General features: G+C 47.6%; 1 non-coding gene across 1 annotated transcript; it reads right to left on the bottom strand.

Annotated features, from left to right (window-relative positions):
• Positions 1–688: 688 nt before the first annotated feature.
• On the bottom strand, positions 689–880 carry LOC144500118 (U2 spliceosomal RNA). Its single transcript, XR_013498923.1, has one exon. It is a non-coding gene; the product is annotated as a U2 spliceosomal RNA (small nuclear RNA).
• Positions 881–23,698: the final 22,818 nt, after the last annotated feature.

Here is a 23,698-nt window from a genome sequence, read left to right as displayed (position 1 = left end):
TGGACCGGGGAGCAGCGCGGGCTTGGAGGGCCGAAGGGCCTGTTCCTGTGCTGTATTGTTCTTTGTTCTTTGTTCACCAATTTAAGGTGGAGTGGTAGCTTTCACAGTTAAGGTGGACTGGGAAGTTGTGGATTGAAAAAGAATCCATGTGGCTTCTAGTAAGTCTCAGACTTCTCCCACTTTACAGATAGGTGTACCTGCCACCATGAGGAACTCCTCTTCCACTATAACTGACCAAAGTCGTGGCTGACTCTCAAAGCGTACCGTGAGTCCGTATAAATATTAACTGTTTCTCCCTCTGCTATCCAGCAGGCTTCTGTCAACGCTTGCAGTTCAGCCTGTTGAGCTGACTTTCCTGAGGGTAGACAGCCATTTGCCACGACTTCATGTATGGTAGTAACTGCTTATCCGGCTGCTTATCTTTTTCTGACACTGTTGTCAACATAGGAGGAGCCATCCATAAGAGGGATGAGATCTCGGTTGGGTAGAGGGTCCTTCACCGCTGAAGCAGCTTCTTCTGTTTCTTTTAGAAGTTCCACATAATCATGGTCTTTTTTTTAATACTTTTCCAATTCAATCAAATCAAATCCAATTCAGAGTCTCAACAAGTTGAGACATTTCAGATCCAGGCTGACAAGACAGGGCGAGCGACCAAACCACCCTGTCCTGGGCCTGATCTACATGAGCCAAGCTGATTGGAGAAGGGGGAGGTTCCTCCTCCAAGACTTGAGCTCATTTGCATCTTAGCCAAAAGGCCGAGATGCCGCTTTAAAAACTTGCTTCATATGAAACATATGAAGCTTCAGTGTAACCTAATGACCTCAACCAAGTGCGGCCGACCATACTACACTTGATCTTAGCCAAAAGGCCGAGAAGCGATAATCATGGTCTTTGTGATGATTTCAGCCAGGCGAGTGAGGTTGGATTGCTCGAATCTGAACTACCTGATGAATCCTGTCTCCCTTCTCAGCACGGATTATAAAATCTTTGCCAGGGCATTGGCTTCACGCCTTGGGTCCGTGCTGGACCACATGATCCATCCAGTCCTACACGGTCCCGGACCGATCAATCCATGATAATCTCCATCTGGTCCGGGACCTAATCCACCATTCCCAGAGGGCTGGTCTGTCGAGCGCCTTCTTGTCTTTAGATCAGGAGAAGGCGTTCGACAGGGTGGAGCACGAGTATTTACTCGGAACTCTGCGGGCATTCGGGTTCGGGACGCATTTTGTCGCCCGGATCCGATTACTGTACTCTGCCGCAGAGTGTCTGATTAAGGTTAACGGGTCCCTGACGGCGCCCCTTCGCTTTGGTAGGGGAGTAGGGCAGGGCTGCCCCTTGTCCGGCCAACTTTATTCTGTATGCGTGGAGCCATTCCTGTGCCTCTTGCGGAGGAGGTTGTCGGGTTTGACTCTGCGCGGCCCAGACGTAGGGGTGGTCCTGTCGGCTTACGCCGATGACGTGCTCCTCATGTTCACGGACCCGGCTGACCTGCGGAGGATGCGGGAATGCCAGGTGGTGTACTCCGCCATGTCTTCCGCCAGGATCAACTGGGCCAAGTGCTCCGGACTCCTGGTCAATCCGTGGGAGATGGACCCCCTTCTGGAGGAGCTCAGGCCTTTCACCTGGAGCAGGACCAACCTCCTCTACCTGGGGGTTCATCTCTGCCCAGCCGAGGAATCCTGGCCGGCGAACTGGCGGGAGCTGGAGGCCAAAGTCTCCGCCCGCCTGGGTCGCTGGACAGGACTGCTCCGAGTGCTGTCCTACAGGGCATGAGTTCTCGTCATAAGTCAGCTGGTCGCCTCCATGCTGTGGTACTGGCTGGTCACTTTGACCCCTCCCCCTGGCTTTGTCACCGATATGCAGAAAGCCCTTGTGCGGTTTTTCTGGAACAACCGACTGCACTGGGTCTCTGCCGAGGTTCTGCATCTCCCGCTTGAGGAGGACGGACAAGGTCTGGTGTGCCTCCGCACGCAGGTAGCGACCTTCCGCCTCCAGACCCTGCAGAGGTACCTTTACGTTGAGCCTCCTCCACGATGGCGTGCGATGGCGACGTATTTTTTCCGCCAGTTGCACGGCCTCAACTACGACGTGCAGCTCCTGCATATCAACCTGGGGCGTATTCCGACCTCCTTGCGGGAGTTGCCCATCTTTTACCAGGACCTCCTTACAGTCTGGAATGTGGTCGCCTCGCGACGCAGCTCTCCCCCGTCAGGAATCCGCTCCTCCAGCCTTACAACTTCAGGTGGCTGGCGGGGAGGAGGGCCGTGGACGCCAGGGTGACCAGGATCGGGGACGTGCTGGATGAGCCCCCACGTGCTGGCTGAGCGCGCGGGGGTGGCCATCTGGCACGCGGCCAAAGCCATCCAAGACCTTAGGACAGTCGTGCTCGGCCCCGAATGCACACGCGGTCTTGAGGCGGCGCAGGTGTGCGGTGGGATCCCGCCCGAGCGTTCCCCTGCTTGGACAGAATTTCACATTGGCCCAAAGCCGAGGCCTCCCCCCCCCCCCGGGTCAGGTGCCCCACTGCATGTGCCGCCTCGTGGAAATGTCCTCCGTGCCCTTTTCCACCGCGCGGAGGCGTTTCCTGTACGGGCTGCTGCTGCACACCTTTCACTACCGCGTCCTCGCCTGTCGCCCGGATACTCCTTGGCGGGCCTTGTTGCCGCCGGGCGGCGGAGGTCCCCAGTGGAGGTCCCTCTACGGAGGGATCTCCCCCAATTATCTCGGGGACCTGGGGTGAAGGGTGCTGCACCCAGCAGTGCCGTACAACCGTAGGTTTTTCCGGTTCATGGGCTCCCAAGACTGGCCTTTCTGTGGCCTCGTGGAGTCCGTGGACCATGTCTACGTTCTGTGTTTTAGACTGCACACCCTTTTTGGTTTCCTCAAACACCTTTTACTGATGTTTTGTTTGCACTTCAGTCCCACGCTCCTGATCTACAGGCACCTGGTGCGGAGAGGGGCGGGTCGGGATGCCGACCTCCTCATGAACCTGCTCCTGGGCCTGGCGAGACGCGCCATCAATAGGTCCAGGCAGCGGGTGATCGACGGGGCCGTCCATCCCGACTGTCTGCCCCTCTACCGCGGCTACATTCGCGGCCAGGTGTCTCTGGAGAGGGAGCATGCGGTGTCCACGGGCGCGGTTGACGCCTTCCGCGACCACTGGGCGCCGCAGGGGCTGGGGTGTATTATAAACCCCAATAATCACCTTTTGGTTTGACGTTTTAAGTTTCCTTTCAACTTTGTTTTTGGTTCGGGCTGTTCCCCCTTTCTTTTGTGGAGCTGCCCCTTTTACTTTGTCCCTAAGTTAATTTGAGTTCGTTTACTTGATTGGGACCTTAAAAGAGATACCTGTTGAGCCTTAATTGATGCTTAAATCAGGGAGCCTCATGCTTCCTATTTAAAGCAGGTGTGTCCGACTCCCAGTCTGCATTCAACAGGGAGCAACTGGAGAGCTGGCTGTGTATAGATGTATGGTGTAAATAAAGTAACTTGGTGATGGGGCTTTCGCCTCCGTGAAGTTATTACAGTCTTCTCCATGCTTTCCTTTCCAGTTAGCCCTGCATAGTTGCAGGGCTAACTGGACTAGCCTGGACAAAATGGAGATTGTGGGCCTCCAGAACTGCCGTACAGTGGGTCCATCGGGCTGTGATACTCTATTCATTGACAATAAAGTGTGACAGTGTGGGGACACTTGACAGTTAGCTTCTGATCCAGAACAACAGGTGCACTGGCCATTATGGCTTGACAGGTGGCGTCCATGGCCCTCAGGCAACTTTCCCATCCAAGGGCTACCGTATCCAATTTCACCAAATAGTAGCCATTAGGCCTTTGCCGGTCCCCATGTTCCTGTGTCAGTATAGCTGTCATTAATCCTTCCTTTTTTATGGACAAACAAGGTGAAAGGCCTCCTGTTGTTGGGGATTGTGTGGAGCACAAAGCATCTTTGAGTTTCCTGAAAACCTCTCTCTCTTCTTCCATTAAGGTAATAGCTTCCTTTGATGCCCGTTTTCCCTTTAAAATGTCATTCAGCGACTGGTTAAGCTGTATATATGAGCTCATCCAACTTATGTTAAAGTAGCACAGACCCAAAAGGCTGTCAGTTCTTGGACCATGGTAGGCTGTTTCGCGGTCCGAATGGCTGTGGCCTATCCTAGGTAAGTTCTCTCTTTCCCTCTGAAATCTGCTGTCCCGGGTACACAACCTCTCTTTGGATTATCTGTGCTTTGTTGATGCTAGCCTTGTGTCCTTTCAGGTGAAGGTGATCCAGCAGGGTGTGTAAGTCCTGCATGTGCTGTTCCTCCGTGTTGGAGGCTAACAGGATATCATCCACGTATTGGATAATCCTGGAGACCAATGTGGGTAGTTCTCGCAAGTGGCTTTGTAAGATCATGTGAAATACCGTGGGACTATTGTGAAACCTCCATGGTAGCCGGGTCCAGGCATACTGTTGCTGCTGGACCATAAAGGCAAACTGTGATTGGGCCTCAGGTGCCAGCAGCATCGACCAAAATCTGTTAGCCATGTCAATAACTGAGAAGTACTTATGATCCGGGGTTAAGGCGTTAAAAGCGGTGGAGGGGGTCCGTGGGTGGAGGGGGTCCGTGGCTAGAGGGGCCTTTTGATCAATACATTGATTAGCCTTTTTGTAGTCGCTGGTCAAACACCAAGTTCTATTTGATTTATTTATTGGTCACAGAGGGCTGTTAGAGCTATGTGTCTTGACGAGCATGCCTTGTTTCTCCAGTTGTTGAATAACTGGTAGGATGCCAGCGATAGATGTTGGGCTGATGGTTACTGTCTGGTACAGGGTGGTGGTTTTCCAGTGAGTGAGGCTAGTTCCATCTGGAGTAGGCCGCAATCATTCTTATCTTGGGCCCACATCAGGTGATTCATCCAGTCTTCCTTTTTCAAAGGATTGACAGACCACATTATCTTACCCTCTTTAAAATCCAAAGAGTTTAGCTGAATCAGGATGTCCATTCCAAGTGAAGCCTGTTGTACCGGTCCCACCCAAATTCAGGTGGTCACTTCATGAGGACCGAGGTGAATTTTCGTGGGTTTAGTCTGCTGGAGTTTTATATTACCTCCACTTGCCCCTTGTGCGGTTATTAATCAGTTGCCCATGGATAAATGTATTTTGTATTTATTGGTAGACAGGTTAATTCTGCTCCAGTGTCCAGGAGATGGTCTATGTATTGATCGCCCACCCTCATCATTTTATATATATATATCCCATCTCCCCTCTGATCCACTAGTGCAAGAAAGGGGGCTGTGAGGGCGAAGGCGGCTCTTCTAGTTTTTTGCTGCGGCCAGCAACACATCTTGTTGTTCTGCGGTGAGCTGCTTAATGGACTGCTCCAAACATTCTGTACTGGCATCCATTCCTTCAGGTCAACCGTTGTCTATTCCCGAATATTCTGTCCACACAGCCCTAAACCGTTCGTCATATTCCCCAGACCTCTTTTGTAGCTCTCTGACAGACTGCTATTTTTCCCGAGTCCGTTTTGGAGGGGCCGAATATCTGTAGCCACCGCTTGATGGCATCCCATGCTGCATCTAGTTGCTGTTCGTTTTCACCCAGAGCTGTTTTTCCCTCTCTTTGTAGTCTCCTTGCCGCTTGTCCAGACACCATTGTGGTTATAATCTGAACTCCGTCCCACTGGTGGAGTTGGTAGATACCTTTGAGATGGTTTAATTGATCCCAGGTCTTCTTAGGATGTGGCAGTTATTTAGACCACTTATCAATTTTGTCCGGCTCTACTGCCTGGCGTAGTAAGTGGTAGGTATACTGGCTTTTGCTTTTGCCGTCTGCCGTAGTTGCTCCAGACTTGATCTTGACCCGTTTTTTCTTTAACGGTGCGAGTCTTATGTCAAAAGTCCCTTCTGCAATGTCGCTGCATTCACTAGAGTCGCTAGAGGACCCTGAGTCTGCTTCCAAGCCAGCCTCGCGCCCCTGCACGTCTCGCTGTTCCTTTCCTATCTGCAGCATGCTAGGGTACCCTGGCCTGCACCCAATACATACTCCTTTAAACGGTGTTGGTTCTTTACAAGATGGTTTTTTAAAAAATCTCGGTTCTCAGCTTTAAGGGTTTTATTTTCGGTTTTAAGTCCCTTATTTTCCGTTAGTAACTTTTCTAACTCCTGCTTTTTACTTTCCAATTATTCGTATACTGTTTTTACTTGGTTTGCATTGGTCAGATCACAATCATGTTGAGAATTCTTTCTGATTTCATTCCGTTATCAGATCTGATCCATGATGGCTAAGGACTATCTTATGTATTCCTTATCCTTCATCCGGGTCGTCTTTCCCCAGACCCTCTTTATCATATCCAAGGACCGCTGTCCCTTGGTAATGCCATACTCCTGTTCAATCTCAGTCCAGGCTTTGAGCAAGTCAAACTGCCATTCTATATACTCGTAGTTGCTGCAGAATTTCATCCTCCAAAGCATGAGGTGGGGCCTGCCCGCCTTTACTGTGGTCAGTAACTGATTCTGTGAAGGAGTTTTGGTCTGACTTTTTGCTTCTGTCATAGTGACGGTTGTTGAGGGATTAATGGGTCTCAAGCCATAGGCTATTCCAGCCGGATCAGAATCGTATCACCGCTGAAATGAGATATCTCTGAGTGGGGCCTCGAGCCTTAGTACCAGTGCACCTGTTTGTTAAGGATTGCGTAAAGGAGAGGACGAGACTTAAACAATCAACTGAGGACTTTTAATCAAGAGGAGTCCTTACCTCCAGGTCATGACATATATTCGATGTCCTGGATTCAGTCCAATAGGCCTTTAGCAATCCTGTTTGTGACGCCAGAAACTGTAAGGTCCATTCATTCCTTTGACTAGACGAAGACAGCATTGGTACGAAGTTTAAAATGAATTTCTTTCATTGAACAGAACCTAAAGAAAATCAAATCATTACAGAAATGAAAAGAGAAAAGTTGGAGAGGCTGGCTTTTTCTGCCAACCCTTGTACTGATCACACTGAACTGAGCTTGAGCAGCATCTTGAAAACAAAACTGCACAAACACACACTGAAACTAAAACATATTTTAATCGTTATCTCATTATTGAAAATGGTTTCCGAAGCTGCCTTTGTCTGGCAAACACAGGTCTTATATCTGTTTTTATCAAAACTTGTTTTACTTGCTGTGTACTTTTCAGGAATGTGGTCAATTTTTAGCTAACCCAGCATGCCTTCAGAATTTTAAAATGTAGTCAAGTGTTAATTTTTTTAAGTTTAGCAGAGTTAGTTACATAGGCAGAAATATCTTAAAAGGAAGTCTTTGCATAGATTGAAGCAAACAGTGCTAAGTACACATAGGATCCCTCAGTGTTGTTGCTGTCTTGGTTGAATCGAGACACTCTCTGGAAGCAGCAAGACCAGATGGCAATTAATGCCAGGAGTCAAGCCCAGAGGGTCTCTTTGCCACCTATGGATTGTGCATATCTCTCCTGGTCTGGATCTCCTTAACCCTGGCCTCTAGTGCAGCATCAGAAAATCTTGGAACCCACGCTGTCCCATTCTTGTATCTTTCCTGGGTCAGAATCAGTTTCAGAATGACTCACAGTACCAGCTCTAGCCATAATGCTTTAAAAGGTGAAGGCTGTATTTATGGGTGCAGGCTAATTTAAACTGATGAAAGTCTCCCATGATTGTGAGCCCCAAATAATGGCTGCACACTAGTCCTGTAAGCTCCATCAGAACCAATAGGCATAGTTGACCTCACATCATATCTCCTGCAGCAGCTATAAAGGGCTATTGCATTTAAGAACATAAGAACTAGGAGCAGGAGTAGGCCATCTGGCCCCTCGAGCCTGCTCCGCCATTCAATAAGATCATGGCTGATCTTTTTGTGGACTCAGCTCCACTTACCTGCCCGCTCACCATAACCCTTAATTCCTTTACTGTTCAAAATTTTATCTATCTTTGCCTTAAAAACATTCAATGAGGCAGCCTCAACTGCTTCACTGGGCAGGGAATTCCATAGAGTCACAACCCTTTGTGTGAAGAAGTTCCTCCTCAACTCAATCCTAAATCTGCTTCCCCTTATTTTGAGGCTATGCCCCCTAGTTCTAGTTTCACCTGCCAGTGGAAACAACTTCCCTGCTTCTATCTTATCTATTCCCTTCATAATCTTATGTTTCTATAAGATCTCCCCTCATTCTTCTGAATTCCAATGAGTATATCCCCAGTCTACTCAGTCTCTCTTCATAAGCCAGCCCTCTCAACTCCGGAATCAACCTAGTGAATCTCCGCTGCACCCCCTCCAGTGCCAGCATATCTTTTCTCAAGTAAGGAGACCAAAACTGTACACAATACTCCAGGTGTGGCCTCACCAGCACCTTATACAGCTGCAACATAATCTCACTGTTTTTAAACTCCATCCCTCTAGCAATGAAGGACAAAATTCCATTTGCCTTCTTAATTACCTGCAAATCAACTCCTTGAGATTCCTGCACAAGGACACCCAGGTCCCTCTGCACAGCAACATGCTGCAATTTTTTACCATTTAAATAATAATCCATTTTGCTATTATTCCTACCAAAATGGATGACCTTACATTTACCAACATTGTACTCCATCTGCCAGACTCTCGCCCACTCACTTAGATTATCTATATCCCTTTGCAGACTTTCAGCGTCCTCTGCACACTTCGCTCTTCCACCCATCTTAGTGTCATCTGCAAATTTTGACACACTACACATCATCTATGTAAATCGTAAACAATTGCGGTCCCAACACTGATCCCTGAGGCACACCACTAGTCACTGATCACCAACCAGAAAAACACCCATTTCCCCCCACTCTTTGCTTTCTGTTAGTTCGCTAATCCTCTATCCATGCTAATACATTACCCGTAACACTGTGCACCTTTATCTTATGTAGCAGTCTTTGGTGCGGCACCTTGTCAAATGCCTTCTGGAAATCCAGATACACCACATCCACAGGTTCCCCATTGTCCATTGCACATGTAATGTTCTCAAAGAATTCCACCAAATTAGTCAAACATGACCTGCCCTTCATGAACCCATGATCTCCATGTTTCTTTCTTTCATCATATTTAATACTGTGTGCATCTTACAAAGGTTCAATCTATGGGCTAGAAATTTGGCTTCATGCACTATATATCTTTTGTGTAAATCCCTCCACATTACCGCCCTTACATCCTGTCATGCATGTTACCCTTTAAAGCTCACCATCCACAGCTAAATATCCATACAGACCCCATAATTTCATTTGTCAATTTGAAAGCTAGAACTTGAGATGAAATGATGAGAAGGTCATGGTCATGTAAAATGTATGCATTGTTCTTCCAGCAGAAATTAATACACAATGTTCAAGGCTAGAAGATTATCAATGAAGGAAGCCCTGTAATCCAGTATTTAATCCAATGGAAAGGGCAGGCCTCGGAAATCCAAGGGAGTTGCTCTTTCAAAGCTGTGGCAGATGGAAATGTTGAGGTCTTGTGTTATTAACAGCTACAATAATGGAAATTAATCAAATCATGACCAAATATTGACTGGAGGAGCAAGGTGACAAAGCCCATTTAATGATAATAGAATTGTGCTCATCGTTGGGTGTTTCATATCCTTAGAACTAAGTTGGATACAAGAAACAACAGAAGATGAAATACAAGTTTGTCAATATTTAATACTAATTGCAAAAACTCAAAGGAGTACAAATGAGGAACTGTCATTAATAACAGGTAAGTCAGAGGATGAATGCTTGGTGATAAAGCATGAAGCTTTTGAGCATAAGTCTCAGAAATTCCTTGGCAGCAAGCAAACAAGTATGTCATGATTTCTATACTATCAGTCATATGTTTAGGCACTGCATGCTTGCTGGAGAGAATGGCATTTCAAGAAATTTCTCCATCCATGCCCCTTCACAATGAGGACTTGAAACTATTCAGTGTATTACAAATGGAAGCATTGGCGACTGGCCTTCAGAAGATGATAAACTGAGATTGATCGCTACATGTCTCAATATAGTCCAGATCAGGATCTTGGAGGGCTTTGAGAATAATCATAGAATGGTTATGGTTCAGAAGGAAGTCATTTGGCTCATTGTGTCCATGCCACTTTCTGCAAGACCAAAAAGCTCATCAAAGGAAGATCTTCATGGCTCAATCCATTTGTATGCTAATATTTCTAAGGGCTCTACCATTTACTGTGTACTTTCCTTCTGCAGTAGACTTTCCAAATCGCATCACCTCACATTTGTCCAGGTTAAATTCCATGTGCCATATTTCGGCCCAGGTCTCCAGCCAATTTGTTTCCTCTGACAATCCCCCTCATTATCCGCTACTCCCCCAATTTTTGTATCATCTGCAAATTTACTAATCAGACCACTTACATTTTCCTCCAAATCTTTTTATTTATATATATATATATATATATATACAGAGGCCCCTAAGATATGGTGCCCAGATTTCGACACAACAGCCGAGTGGAGACCAAACCTGAGTTTTATAAATCATTATTCTAACTTTCTTGCTTTTGTACTCGATGCCTCCATTTATAAAATGACTTTTTAACCCCATATTTAATCTTAATTCTTTATGCCTTTTTACCCACTCTCTCAACCTACATTTGCACCTTCAATGATCTGTGCACATATACCCACAGGTTCTCTGTTCCTGCACCTCTTTCAAATGTTGCTCGTTATTTTATATTACCTCTCCTTGCTCTTCCTACCAAAATATATTTAACACTTCTCTACATTAAGTTTCATCTGCAACATGTCTGTCCATTCTACCAGTCTGTCTGTGTCCTCTTGATGTCTATCACTATTCTCCTCATGGAAATATTGTGAACTAAGTTTTCTGTCAGCTGCAAATGTTGTGATTAGGCCCTGCATACCCAAGTTAAGGTCATTAATATATATCAAGAAAAGAAATGATCCTCTACCAGCTCCTAGGAAACTCTACTGTATACCTTCCAGTCATTACTCTTTGTTTTCTATCATTCGGCTAACTTCGTAACCATCCTAACACTTTCCCTTTTATTCCATAAGTTTCAATTTTGGTGGCAAGTCTGCTTTTTAGCACTTTATCAAATGCTTTCTGGAAGTCTGTGTAAACTGCATCTACTGCATTGCCCCCATTAACCATCTCAGTTCCTCAACAAGATCTTATTCAAGTTAGTTAAACAAAATTTGCTTTTACCAAATTTAGCTGTCTTTCTCTAACTACATAAGAACATAAGAAATAGGAGCAGGAGTAGGCCATCTAGCCCCTCAAGCCTGCTCTGCCATTCAATAAGATCATGGCTGATCTTATTGACGAATGTACAATTGTCCAAGTTACTGTTGATTTTGTCTTGTATCATCATCTCTAAAAACTTTCAAATTACTGAGATTAATCTGACTAGTCTGTAGTTTCTCAGATTAGCCTTCCACCTTGTTTTGAACAACGGTGTAATATGCAATATATTATTTGCTATTCTTCATTCTCCTGGTACCACCCCATATATGAGGAGGATTGGAAGAATATGGCTAGTACCTCTACAATTTCTACTCTTGCTTTCCTCATTATCCTTGGATGCAACCCATATGTTCCTGGTGACTTACCAATTTTAAGTACCTCCACCTTTCTAATACCTCTGCTTTATCAATTTTTAGCTCATCCAGGATCACAACAACCTTACCTTTCACCTTGGCTATGGCAGCTTTTTCTTCCTTGGTAAAGACTGATGCAAAGTATTCACTTAGTACCTCAGCCTCCTTTTCAGTCCCAAATTGGTCCAACTGTTCCTCTTAGCGCCCTTTTTATTATTTATGTCTAAACAGATCCGATAATGGCTTTGGATTTCTTTTATGTTGGCTGATACTTGTTTCTCACACTCTCTCTTTACCTCTCCTATTTACTTTTTCACTTCCACTCTGAACTTTCCATATATCCAGGTGCGTTCTCATTTGTATTATTTGTCATGCAAACACTTTTTATGCTTCATCTTCCTCTCTATTTTTTTCATCATGCGGGAACTCTTACTTTCTTTGCCCTACATTGCCCCCTTGTGGAAATATACCTTGAATATACCCAAACCATCTCCTCTTTAAAGGCAACCCATTGTTACAGTTTTGTCTACCAATCTTTGATTCCTGTATACCATGGAAAACTCTGTTCCTACTCCAAGGAAATAGGCCCTTCTCCAATTAAGTAATTATTTTAGATTAATCCTTTTTGATTTCCACAGCTACTTTAAGAATTATGATTCTGTGATCACCCTAAAAAGCAAAGATGGCATTTGCTACCAAATAAACCTGTTGGACTTTAACTTGGTGTTGTTAAAACTCTGAGCCTAAAATTTCCCCAACTAACACCTGATCCACTTTATCCATCTCATTCTCAAGAACCAGAACCAACAATGCTTTCTTTCTTGTTCTGTGGAGACATGCTGATCAAGAAAGTTCTCCTGAATATACTTCATAAGCTTTTTCCTCCCTCTGCCTTTTAGACTATTATTATCCCAGTTTATATTAGGATTACTGAAGGTCCAATCATATTAATTGCGGGAGTGAAAAACAACATTCTACCTGCTGGCTGAAATGACAAGTCTTTGCACCATATTGTCCACTCCCCGCTGCATTAATCATGCAAGCATGGGAAACATGCTGGATCACTGGTGCATGGCCAACTGATTCGCCTTCCCCACCACTTCCTTACTCAGGGCGCTGTATTTAAAATGTAGCTGCACACAGCCTTCTCAATAAGCAGTCCAGGATTGCTCCATTAAAGACATGACTCCAAAGCCCAAGAAGACAGCAGCCCCCAAGTTTAGTAATGCTTCACTGGAATGGCTGTTGGATGCAATCAAGGCCCGCAGTGATATCGCCTACCTCTGCTCTGGTTGCAGGAGGTCCTGAAAGCTCATCAACCCAGTTTGGGAGGTAGTGGCAGCAATGGTACAGAAGAGGTCAGGCACCCAATGCAGTAAGAAGATGAATGACCTCATCCATACTGCCAGAGTAATTCAATCATCTCATCACTCTCAACTCATACTCACAAACTCATCACACATTCGTATTGATATCACAAACTGCCAACCCAAGAGATGTCACCACTCACTTTCACGCATACATACCTTCAATCTCCATCTAGCCTCATGAACCTCTGAAACTTGCATCCCCATCCTGTCCATGGCTCTTCTCACTACCCACAAATGCCCTAGCATACGTCTTGCTCACACTGTCTGTCTTTCTGCAGAACAAGTTCATGCACAATTGCAGGGAGAGGTCCCAGACTGGAGGTGCAATGTTGGAAATCAAGGTACTCTCAGTTTGGAAACTGAGCCTTGGAGTTGGCCAAAGAGGACATCAATCGTTCCTGCACCAATGGTGAGATGGGTGGCGTGCATCCAAGTGAGGATCCCTAGACAACTGTGAGTGAATTGCCCTGTTTTAGAGTTGCCTGCCACACACTTCTCTGAATCTCCTGCCCCTTACCTTAAAACTATGCCCCTCAACCAAGAGGAACAGCTGTCCCTAATCACATTGTCCATACCCCTCATAATCTTATACACCTACGAGCATCTACAAGCCAGGCCCTCAGCTCTAGCCCCGAGGACACCTCGAATGAAGAACCAGAGGAGATCACCATAGAAGACCCATCACTGTGTTCACCCACACTCTCCACCAGTGCAGAGACACATGCCTGAGTGGCGCCTAGTTCTAGAGCAGACTTGGGATCACAATCTGGCGAGAACAATGCACAATCTTGTTCAAAGTAGGCAGAAGCAGGGATTTCTGAGATCACTGGCATTCGGAAACTGGTGGAGGCCACCACTCTGATGAGCCCAAGTCAGATGATGAGCCTTCAGCTTTAGCCCTAAATCAGTTGCTAGAGCTGCAACAACAGTCACGGGAACATCAGGAAGGAATGTCAGCTGCGTTCCTCAGATTGCAACAAAAAATAGAGGAGCCTGTCCTTCAGACTGAGGTGATGACACTGCCATGCCAATGCACCAATGTTAACAATGGCAGGTTGGTAGCTGCCAGGGAGACGTTGATCCAGGACATCAGTCCTGCAGTGCTGCAGGAGCTGCACTCCATGGTTGTAGACCTTGGTGGCATCCATCTGTAGCTATGCGAGAGAGGGGAGAGATTTCGCTCCTACTGCTCCTCAAGGAGTCAGCCAGGGTCCTTGGGCACCCAAAAGGAGGAGGACCAGCAACTGGACATCCTGAGGCCATCCATCCAGGTGACACTGGAACTGTCCAGCTGATCCCAATTCCCTCTTCCTGTGATTCTATGACCTCCAGATACACAGGCCCAGGAGGGTACATCTGTCCCACAGCAATATACCCAAAGTAGACCAGGGCCTTCCATATCTTAGTCCTCCAGAGGATGCCTACCAAGGTCATCACAGATAACAGGGTGTAGCAGTCAGCAGCTGCCTCCTCCTCCTATGCTTGGATGTCGGAGAAGCACCAAGATGTAGCAGCAGGGTACGAAAAGTGAAAAATATTTAGGGGCACAAGAGTTCACAACAGGTATATAAAGTACACAAATATAAACAGCATCACACCCATTTCACATTTCCTTTTGTCTATGTCTCCTTTTTATAATGAGCTGTGTTGTCAGTCAAGTGTGATACCATGGTTCCTTTATTGCAGCTGTCACTATCATGGGTCTCTCGTCTATGTATTGTGCTTCCATATCACCATTGTGTGGCCCTTTTGCACATCATTCCCAAAATCAGTGATGCCTCAATCTTAATGTCATGCGGGCTTGCTCACATGCTTTGTTGGGTCCTGTCATGTTTATTCTTGGTTATGTAAGATTGAGGCAGAGATGTTCTCCTATCTCATCAGCATTCTGGAAAGGTGAAGGTATAGTGTACAAGGAGAGTTGTGTTCATGCATGGAGAGGGGTCAAAGATTGTGTAATTTATTTATTTTTCAGCAGGGTTTTCATGCTGTGAGACAATTCTCCGCTGATGTGCACTGCTGCCAGCCAACCACTTTCAGAGTGTACATCTGCTAAGCTCCCCAATAAATGCAGCACCTTCCTGCCCCAAGGCAATAAATCTCGGTCCATCTCAATCACATTATTGGCCTATTGCTGAGACATCTAACCTTGGGCATCTCTCCTCCTGCATTTGTGTGTATTGTGGAGACAAGGCTTTTGTCACAAAGAAGGGATGCAGTGCTGTGTGTCTGCTCACCTGAGCACTTGCTAGGTCACTGATGCTGATTCCAAATGGTGATTTCTGGTGGGTAATAGAGCTTTTCAGCATACTCTGGAAATGCACATTATTGCTTGATACATTGTGGAGGGGAGCAATAGGATAGGAGCGAAGAAGTGCAGGGGTGCAATGAGAGGAATAGCCATAGAACATAGAAGAAATACAGCACAAACAGGCCCTTCGGCCCACAAGTTGCACCGGTCATGTCCCTACCTACCTAGGCTTATATATAGGCTTACCTATAACCCTCAATCCTATTAAGTCCCATGTACTCATCCAGAAGTCTCTTAAAAGACCCTATCGAGTTTGCCTCCACCACCACTGACAGCAGCCGATTCCACTCACCCACCACCCTCTGAGTGAAAAACTTACCCCTGACATCTCCTCTGTACCTACTCCCCAGCACCTTAAATCTGTGTCCTCTCGCAGCAGCCATTTTAGCCCTGGGAAAAAGCCTCTGAGAATCCACCCGATCTATATCTCTCAACATCTTGTACACCTCTATCAGGTCACCTCTCATCCTTCGTCTCTCCAAGGAGAAAAGACCGAGCTCCCTCAGCCTATCCTCATAAGGCATGCCAACCAATCCAGGCAACATCCTTGTAAATCTTCTCTGCACCCTTTCAATCATTTCCACATCCCTCCTGTAATGACGCGACCAGAACTGAGCACAGTACTCCAAGTGGGGTCTGATGAGGGTCTTATAAAGCTGCATCATTATCTCCCAACTCCTAAACTCAATCCCTCGATTGATGAAGGCCAGCACACCATACGCCTTCTTAACCACCTCCTCTACCTGCGAGGCTGATTTTAGAGTCCTATCGATCCGGACCCCAAGGTCCTTCTGATCCTCTACACTGCTAAGAGTCTTACCCTTGATATTATACTCCTTCATCCCATTTGACCTGCCAAAATGGGCTACTACACATTTATCCGGGTTGAAGTCCATCTGCCACTTCTCCGCCCAGTCTTGCATCCTAACTATCCACAACACCACCAACCTTTATGTCATCGGCAAACTTACCAACCCATCCCTCCACTTCCTCATCCAGGTCACTTATGAAAATGACAAACATCAAGGGTCCTGGCGCACTCCACTGGTGACCGACCTCCATTCAGAAAAATACCCATCTACAACCACTCTCTGCCTTCTGCAGGCAAGCCAGTTCTGGATCCACAAGGCAACAGCCCCTTGGATCCCATGCCCTCTCACTTTCTCGAAGTCTTGCAAGGGGGACCTTATCGAACGCCTTGCTGAAGTCCATGTAAACCACACCTACCGCTTTTCCTTCGTCAATGTGTTTAGTCACATTTTCAAAGAACTCCACAAGGCTCGTAAGGCACGATTTGCCTTTGACAAACCATGCTGACTACTTTTGAGCATACTAAACTTCTCTAAATGTTCATAAATCCTGTCCCTCAGGATCTTCTCCATCAACCTACCAACCACTGAGGTTAGACTCACCGGTCGGTAATTTCCTGGGCTATCCCTATTCCCTTTCTTGAATATAGGAACCACATCTGCAATCCTCCAATCCTCCAGAACCTCTCCCATCTCCATCGATGACGCAAAGATCATCGCCAGAGGTTCTGCAATCTCTTCCCTCGCCTCCCACAGTAACCTGGAGTAGATCCCATCCGGTCCCGGCGACTTATCTATCTTGATGCTATTCAAAATTTCCAACACATCCTCTTTCTTAACGTCCACATACTCAATCTTTTCAGTCCGCCTCAATCCTGTAGTACAACCACCCAGGTCTTTTTCCACCGTGAATACCGAGGTAAAATATTCATTAAGCACCTCTGCTATTTCTTCCGGTTCTGTACAGACTTTCTCACCTTCACCTTTTATAGGTCCTATTCCTTCACATCTCATCCTTTTACTCTTCACATATTTATAGAACGCCTTAGGGTTCTCCTTAATCTTACCTGCCAAGGCCTTCTCGTGACCCCTTCTGGCTCTCCTAATTTCTTTCTTATACAAGCCGTATACTCATCTAGATCCCTATCATCGCCTAGCTCTCTGAACCTTTTGTATGCTTTCCTTTTCTTTCTCACTAGGTTTAGCGCAGCTTTCGTGCACCACGGTTCCCGTAACCTACCAACACCCCCCTGTCTCATCAGAACGTTGTCATGCAGAACTCCAGACAAACATTCCTTCACAATCTGCCACCTTACTTCAATACTTTTCCTCGAGAATGCCTCCTTCCAATTTATGCCTCTAATCTCCTGCCTGATGGCTTCATATTTCCCCTTACTCCAGATAAACACTTTCCTAGCTTGCCTGATCCTATCTCTTTCCAATTCTAGCGTAAAGGAGATAGAGTTATGATCACAGATAGAGTTATGATCACAAATGGTCAGCCATGCAAATGTTCATTCTAGCCCATGATAGAGAGCACTCCATGTCCAACTGCAACAAAAACTGGAGAATATTAAGGCTTGGGTTGACAAGTTGCAAGTACATTCACACCATACAAGTGCTGGGCAATGAACATCTAACCATCACTGCTTGACATTCAATGGCATTACCATTCCCCACTATCAACATCCTGCAGGTTACCATTGACTAGAAACTGGAGAGGACTCGACATATAAATACAAAGACTACAAGAGCAGGTCAGAGGCTAGAAATCCTGTGGCGAGTAACTCACCTCCTGACTCCTCAAAGCCTGTCCAACATCTACAAGGCACAAGTCAGGAGTATAATGGAATACTCTGCATTTGCCTGGATGAATGCCACTTCAACAACACTTAAGAAGAGATAAAGGAGCCAGCTTAATTGGAACACCTTCCACAAATATTTAATACATCCACCACCAATGAAAACTGGCAGCAGTGTGTACCGTGCAGTACAGTGCACTGCAGGAACTTACCAAGGCTCCTTAGGCAGCACCTTCCAAACACATGACTGCTATCATCTACAAGGACAAAGGGCAGTATACACCTGGGAACACCACTATCTGTAGGTTCCCCTCCAAGTCACTTATCATCCTGACTTAGAAATATATTGCCGTTCCTTTACTGTTGCTGGGTCAAGATCCTGGACCTCCCTCCCGAACAGCACTATGGGTGTATCTACACTTCAGGGACTGCAAAGTTCAAGAAAGTAATTCATCACAACCTGTTTGCAAATAAATGCTGGCCTAGCCAGCAATGCCCACATCCCGTAAATGAATTTTTAAAAAAACTTGTCCAAGAGGATACTGAATACAACTTGTCATCCTCCTGATGGAATCTGGTGGCAATAAGGGCCTCATGTGCATGCCTGCCTCATCTAGCCCATGCTATGGCCTCTCCCTCCTCCCACGGACATTGCTGGCCTGATCACTGGCCTCTCACCAGCCCCCCTTTCCCCCCACAAGAACATCGCTGATCTTTCGGCCTCCCCATCCCCCACTGACACGGACATCACTGGCCTCCCCATCCCCCACTCGCATAGACGGACCGCCTGGCCTCCGTTGTTGAGTTAACCCAATCTGCACCTTTGGAGGTGGTTCACCCTCTATTGAAACCAGGCTGCTTGTACATTATTCATGACTGGCCCAAACTGACTGTACCTAGACTCCTTTAACAAGCTAGAGTTGTATACAAGCTGCAATTATGGACACAGAGGCAGTCACACCAGGAAGATGGCACCCAAGAAAAGTGTCCCAAAGTTTCCGAGAGTGAGCAGATCCGCCTGCTGGACGCAGTGGAGGAGAGGCGCCAACTTCTGTACCCCACTCAAGGCCATTGCCCAAGGGGTCGTGCAGCAAGCACGTTATGGGAAACTGTGGCTCCAATTGTGAATGCCAGGACACTTACACCTCGGTCCAGAGACCAGTACCGGAAGAAGATGAACGAGCTTCTTTGGACAGCAAGGGTTGAGTGTACATCCCATTCTGAAAACTGTACATGTGCTGTGCTTACAATGTCAAACTATCCCCAGACCCCTCAAGGGCAGCCACCAACAGCCCCCCTAGTACGGCCTCCAACACCTGTGGCACCACCCATTCAGCATCCCCCAGTGGGGACCCATTTCCCCGAAATGAGCAACATGAGCTCCCCAACCCCAACACACATTGCACCCCATGCCCTTCCATACATCATGCTTTCAATCCTCCTTATATCCCCACAGGAGAAAAATGCACACAACCGCCCATGAGAGGGAAAAGACTGGTGGGGGTATTCCTGAGCTGCGGCTGTTGATGGGCTCTGAGCAGCATGCCTTGGAGGTGGCAAGGGGAATGCACCTAGAATGGTCACCGACACAGTCAGGTCGGTATCTGGCTTGCTGGCGAGCATCAGCTGAACTCTATTCCTAAGGTTTTCTTTGAAGTAAGTGCCATGCTGCGTGGGCTGTTTTCCCTCCCTCCCCCTAGTGTGTGTTCTTTCCTACAATGCTGGACCCTGATGCACCAGGCCCTTCTGGTGTCGCGGCCCCCCCCTTGCAGCTCCTGAACCAACTCCCCTGGACACCTTGGACGACACCTCAGAGGGAGGCCCTTAGGAATTCTCCAAGGATAGCACCAGTGATCATCAACCAGGCACAGACATCAACCACACAATCCACCAACACAGAGACGATAATGACAGTGGGTCATGTTAGTGCTGACCCTTCTGGGTCACTTACTGGTGAGCACATCACAGCTGCTGATACACATTGGGTGGTGACAGGCACATCAGAGGGCTCGAACATACAGAAGTCTGCCAGATGCAAGGATTCAGCTGGCCCCAAGCCAGATGCTGGGCCTCAGGGTTCGTTCATCCTGAAGCTGGTGGAGATGCATCAGCAAACCTTGGAGTTGTGGCTGTCAGCAACTATGCTGTGACCGCAAGGCTGTTTAGAGGAGTCAAACAGAGTGCTGTCGCAGGAGGTAGTGCTGGCACAGCTTGGTAACCAGGCCAACACTGCAAGGGTGGTGCCGTCAGTGGAAAGTCTGGCTCAGGGATTTGGCCTCATGGGTGATAGGCTCCAGGCCATCCTGGAGACACAGCGGGCCATGGCAGAGGGCTATGGCCGAGGGTGTCGCTGGCATCCTGGAAGCACATTGGTCCATGGCCATGGGTGTCGGGGGAGACTCGGCTGGCCATGGCTGGGACTCTCGCTGGAATTCTGGAGACACAGCAGGCCGTGGCTGTGGGCCTCCACAACTTAGCCCAGTATCACAGGGTTAATGCTGAATGGCTCCAGAGCTTGCCTTGCTCACAGAATGCTGCAGCAGAGAGATTCCAGAGCTTGGCTCGGTCTCAGAGGGCCAGCGCTGAGGGATCACAGACTTTGGGACAGACACATCTGGGCCTCTAGGACTGGCACAGCCATGTAACGCCGGAGCTTCTGGAGCTCAGTCCAGCTACCCTGGCATCCTATGGAGTGTCCCTGGGGCATATGAGCACCCCGAAGAAGGAGGAAGGGCTGGTGCCAAGGCTGGGGCCTTCCACCCAGGAGACTCTGAACGTCCCGAGACCTCCCGATTCCCCCACCTTCTTCACACCGGGGCTTCTCAGGGCCAGCTAGATGAGCAGGGTGGCACAGAATCATCAGTTCCATCCGCAAGTCGGCCGGGGCCCTTCAGGTCTCGGTCCCCCAGGGGACAACCACTGGGGCATCACAGGCAACGGGGTGCGTGCGGATCACAGCTGGACACCTCTACCTCTGATGTCATTTACAGGCAGGAGAGAAGAACAGAACATTGCAACAGAGGTGCCGAGCTCGACAAAAGGAGGAGCAATACCCTCAAAACCAAGGGCCAGCAGGGCACCCTCCAGATGCAGAAGATCCTTGGCGGCAGAAGGCACAGCCACTAATGGCAACACTGAAATGGGGGAGCACAAAGACGAAGCAGTAGGCCACACAAGATTAGAAAGTTGTAGGGTTACGAAGAGGGCACAGGTGAAGTTCAGCAGTAGTGACGGTTAAGGTTTCTGTAAATGTTAAGATCAATGTGGAGATGCCGGCATTGGACCGGGGTGAACACAGTAAGAGTTTTAACAACACCAGGTTAAAGTCCAACAGGTTTATTTGGAAGCAAATACCATTAGCTTTCGGAGCGCAGCTCCTTCGTCAGATGGAGTGGAAATGTGCTCTCAAACAGTGCACAGAGACACAAAATCAAGTTACAGAATACTGATTAGAATGCAAATCCCTACAGCCAGCCAGGTCTTAAAGATACAGACAATGTGGGTGGAGGGAGCATTAAGCACAGGTTAAAGAGATGTGTATTGTCTCCAGACAGGACAGCCTGCAAGTCCAGGAGGCCCCTAATTCGCACCTCAATATGCCAACATCTTCATGCACAGGTTCGAACAAGACTTCTTCACCGCACAGGACCTTCAACCGATGCTATACACTAGATACATCGATGATATTTTCTTCCTTTGGAGTCATGGTGAGCAATCACTGAAACAACTATATGATGACATCAACAAGTTCCATCCCACCATCAGACTCACCATGGACTACTCTCCGGAATCGGTTGCATTCTTGGACACACGCATCTCCATTAAGGACGGTCACCTCAGCACCTCACTGTACCGCAAGCCCACGGATAACCTCATGATGCTCCACTTCTCCAGCTTCCACCCTAAACACGTTAAAGAAGCCATCCCCTATGGACCAGCCCTCCGAATACACAGGATGTGCTCGGATGAGGAGGATCGCAACAGACACCTCCAGACGCTGAAAGATGCCCTCATAAGGACAGGATATGGCGCTCGACTCATCGATCAACAGTTCCGACGCGCCACAGCGAAAAACCGTACCGACCTCCTCAGAAGACAAACACGGGACACGGTGGACAGAGTACCCTTCGTCGCCCAGTACTCCCCCAGAGCAGAGAAGCTACGGCATCTCCTCCAGAGCCTTCAACACGTCATTGATGAAGACGAACATCTCGCCATGGCCATCCCCACACCCCCACTTCTTGCCTTCAAACAACCACGCAACCTCAAACAGACCATTGTCCGCAGCAAACTACCCAGCCTTCAGGAGAACAGTGACCACGACACCACACAACCCTGCCACAGCAACCTCTGCAAGACATGCCGGATCATCGACACGGATGCCATCATCTCACGTGAGAACACCATCTACCAGGTACACGGTACCTACTCTTGCAACTCGGCCAACGTTGTCTACCTGATACGCATGATGTGGAGATGCCGGCGTTGGACTGGGGTAAACACAGTAAGAAGTTTAACAACACCAGGTTAAAGTCCAACAGGTTTATTTGGTAGCAAAAGCCACACAAGCTTTCGAGGCTCTGAGCCCCTTCTTCAGGTGAGTGGGAATTCTGTTCACAAACAGAACTTATAAGACACAGACTCAATTTACATGAATAATGATTCACCACATTATTCATGTAAATTGAGTCTGTGTCTTATAAGTTCTGTTTGTGAACAGAATTCCCACTCACCTGAAGAAGGGGCTCAGAGCCTCGAAAGCTTGTGTGGCTTTTGCTACCAAATAAACCTGTTGGACTTTAACCTGGTGTTGTTAAACTTCTACCTGATACGCTGCAGGAAAGGATGTCCCGAGGCATGGTACATTGGGGAAACCATGCAGACACTACGACAACGGATGAATGAACACCGCTCGACAATCACCAGGCAAGACTTCTCTTCCTGTGGGGGAGCACTTCAGCAGTCACGGGCATTCAGCTTTGGATCTTCAGGTAAGCGTTCTCCAAGGCAGCCTTCATGACACACGACAGCTCAGAGTCGCTGAGCAGAAACTGATAGCCATGTTCCGCACACATGAGGACGGCCTCAACTGGGATGTTGGATTTATGTCACATTATCAGTACCCCCACAGCTTGCCTCCTGGACTTGCAGGCTGTCCTGTCTGGAGACAATACACATCTCTTTAACCTGTGCTTAATGCTCCCTCCACCCACATTGTCTGTATCTTTAAGACCTGGCTGGCTGTAGGGATTTGCATTCTAATCAGTATTCTGTAACTTGATTTTGTGTCTCTGTGCACTGTTTGAGAGCACATTTCCACTCCATCTGACGAAGGAGCAGCGCTCCGAAAGCTTATGGTATTTGCTGCCAAATAAACCTGTTGGACTTTAACCTGGTGTTGTTAAAACTCTTACAATGTTAAGATCACCATTAAATGTTATTTGCACCTCACAGTTGTGAATAATCTGTCTCTGATTCTCCCCCTACAGAGCTGAGTGTACCCCAATCCCACGCATCGAGACGCAAACTGCTGTGCTGCGCGATACCAGCACCTTGGCCAAAAGTTACGGACCTCCTGCCCTACTTTCCCCAGCATCCCCAGACTCTTAGTCCGACATCACCGCTGGCATGCGCCCCCCCCCCCCCCCCCCGCCCCCAACCCCCCTGCCCCATTGCCCCACATGCTTGTGTTCCGAATCCTTACTGCTACTTTGGCTCAGGTGCCAGTGTGCAGTCGGAAAACAGGTAGGAGTCAGACTTGAGTGGCATCAGGGGCAGGATTCCAGTGTGCCTTATAGTGAGTCGTCATCATTCTCCAGCCTTCACCAAAGACTTGCTAGCACGGT

The sequence above is a fragment of the Mustelus asterias genome, chromosome 10 (assembly GCF_964213995.1).
Source record: "Mustelus asterias chromosome 10, sMusAst1.hap1.1, whole genome shotgun sequence".
In the NCBI taxonomy this organism is placed as follows: domain Eukaryota; kingdom Metazoa; phylum Chordata; class Chondrichthyes; order Carcharhiniformes; family Triakidae; genus Mustelus; species Mustelus asterias.
This window is presented reverse-complemented; position numbering and strand designations above follow the sequence as displayed.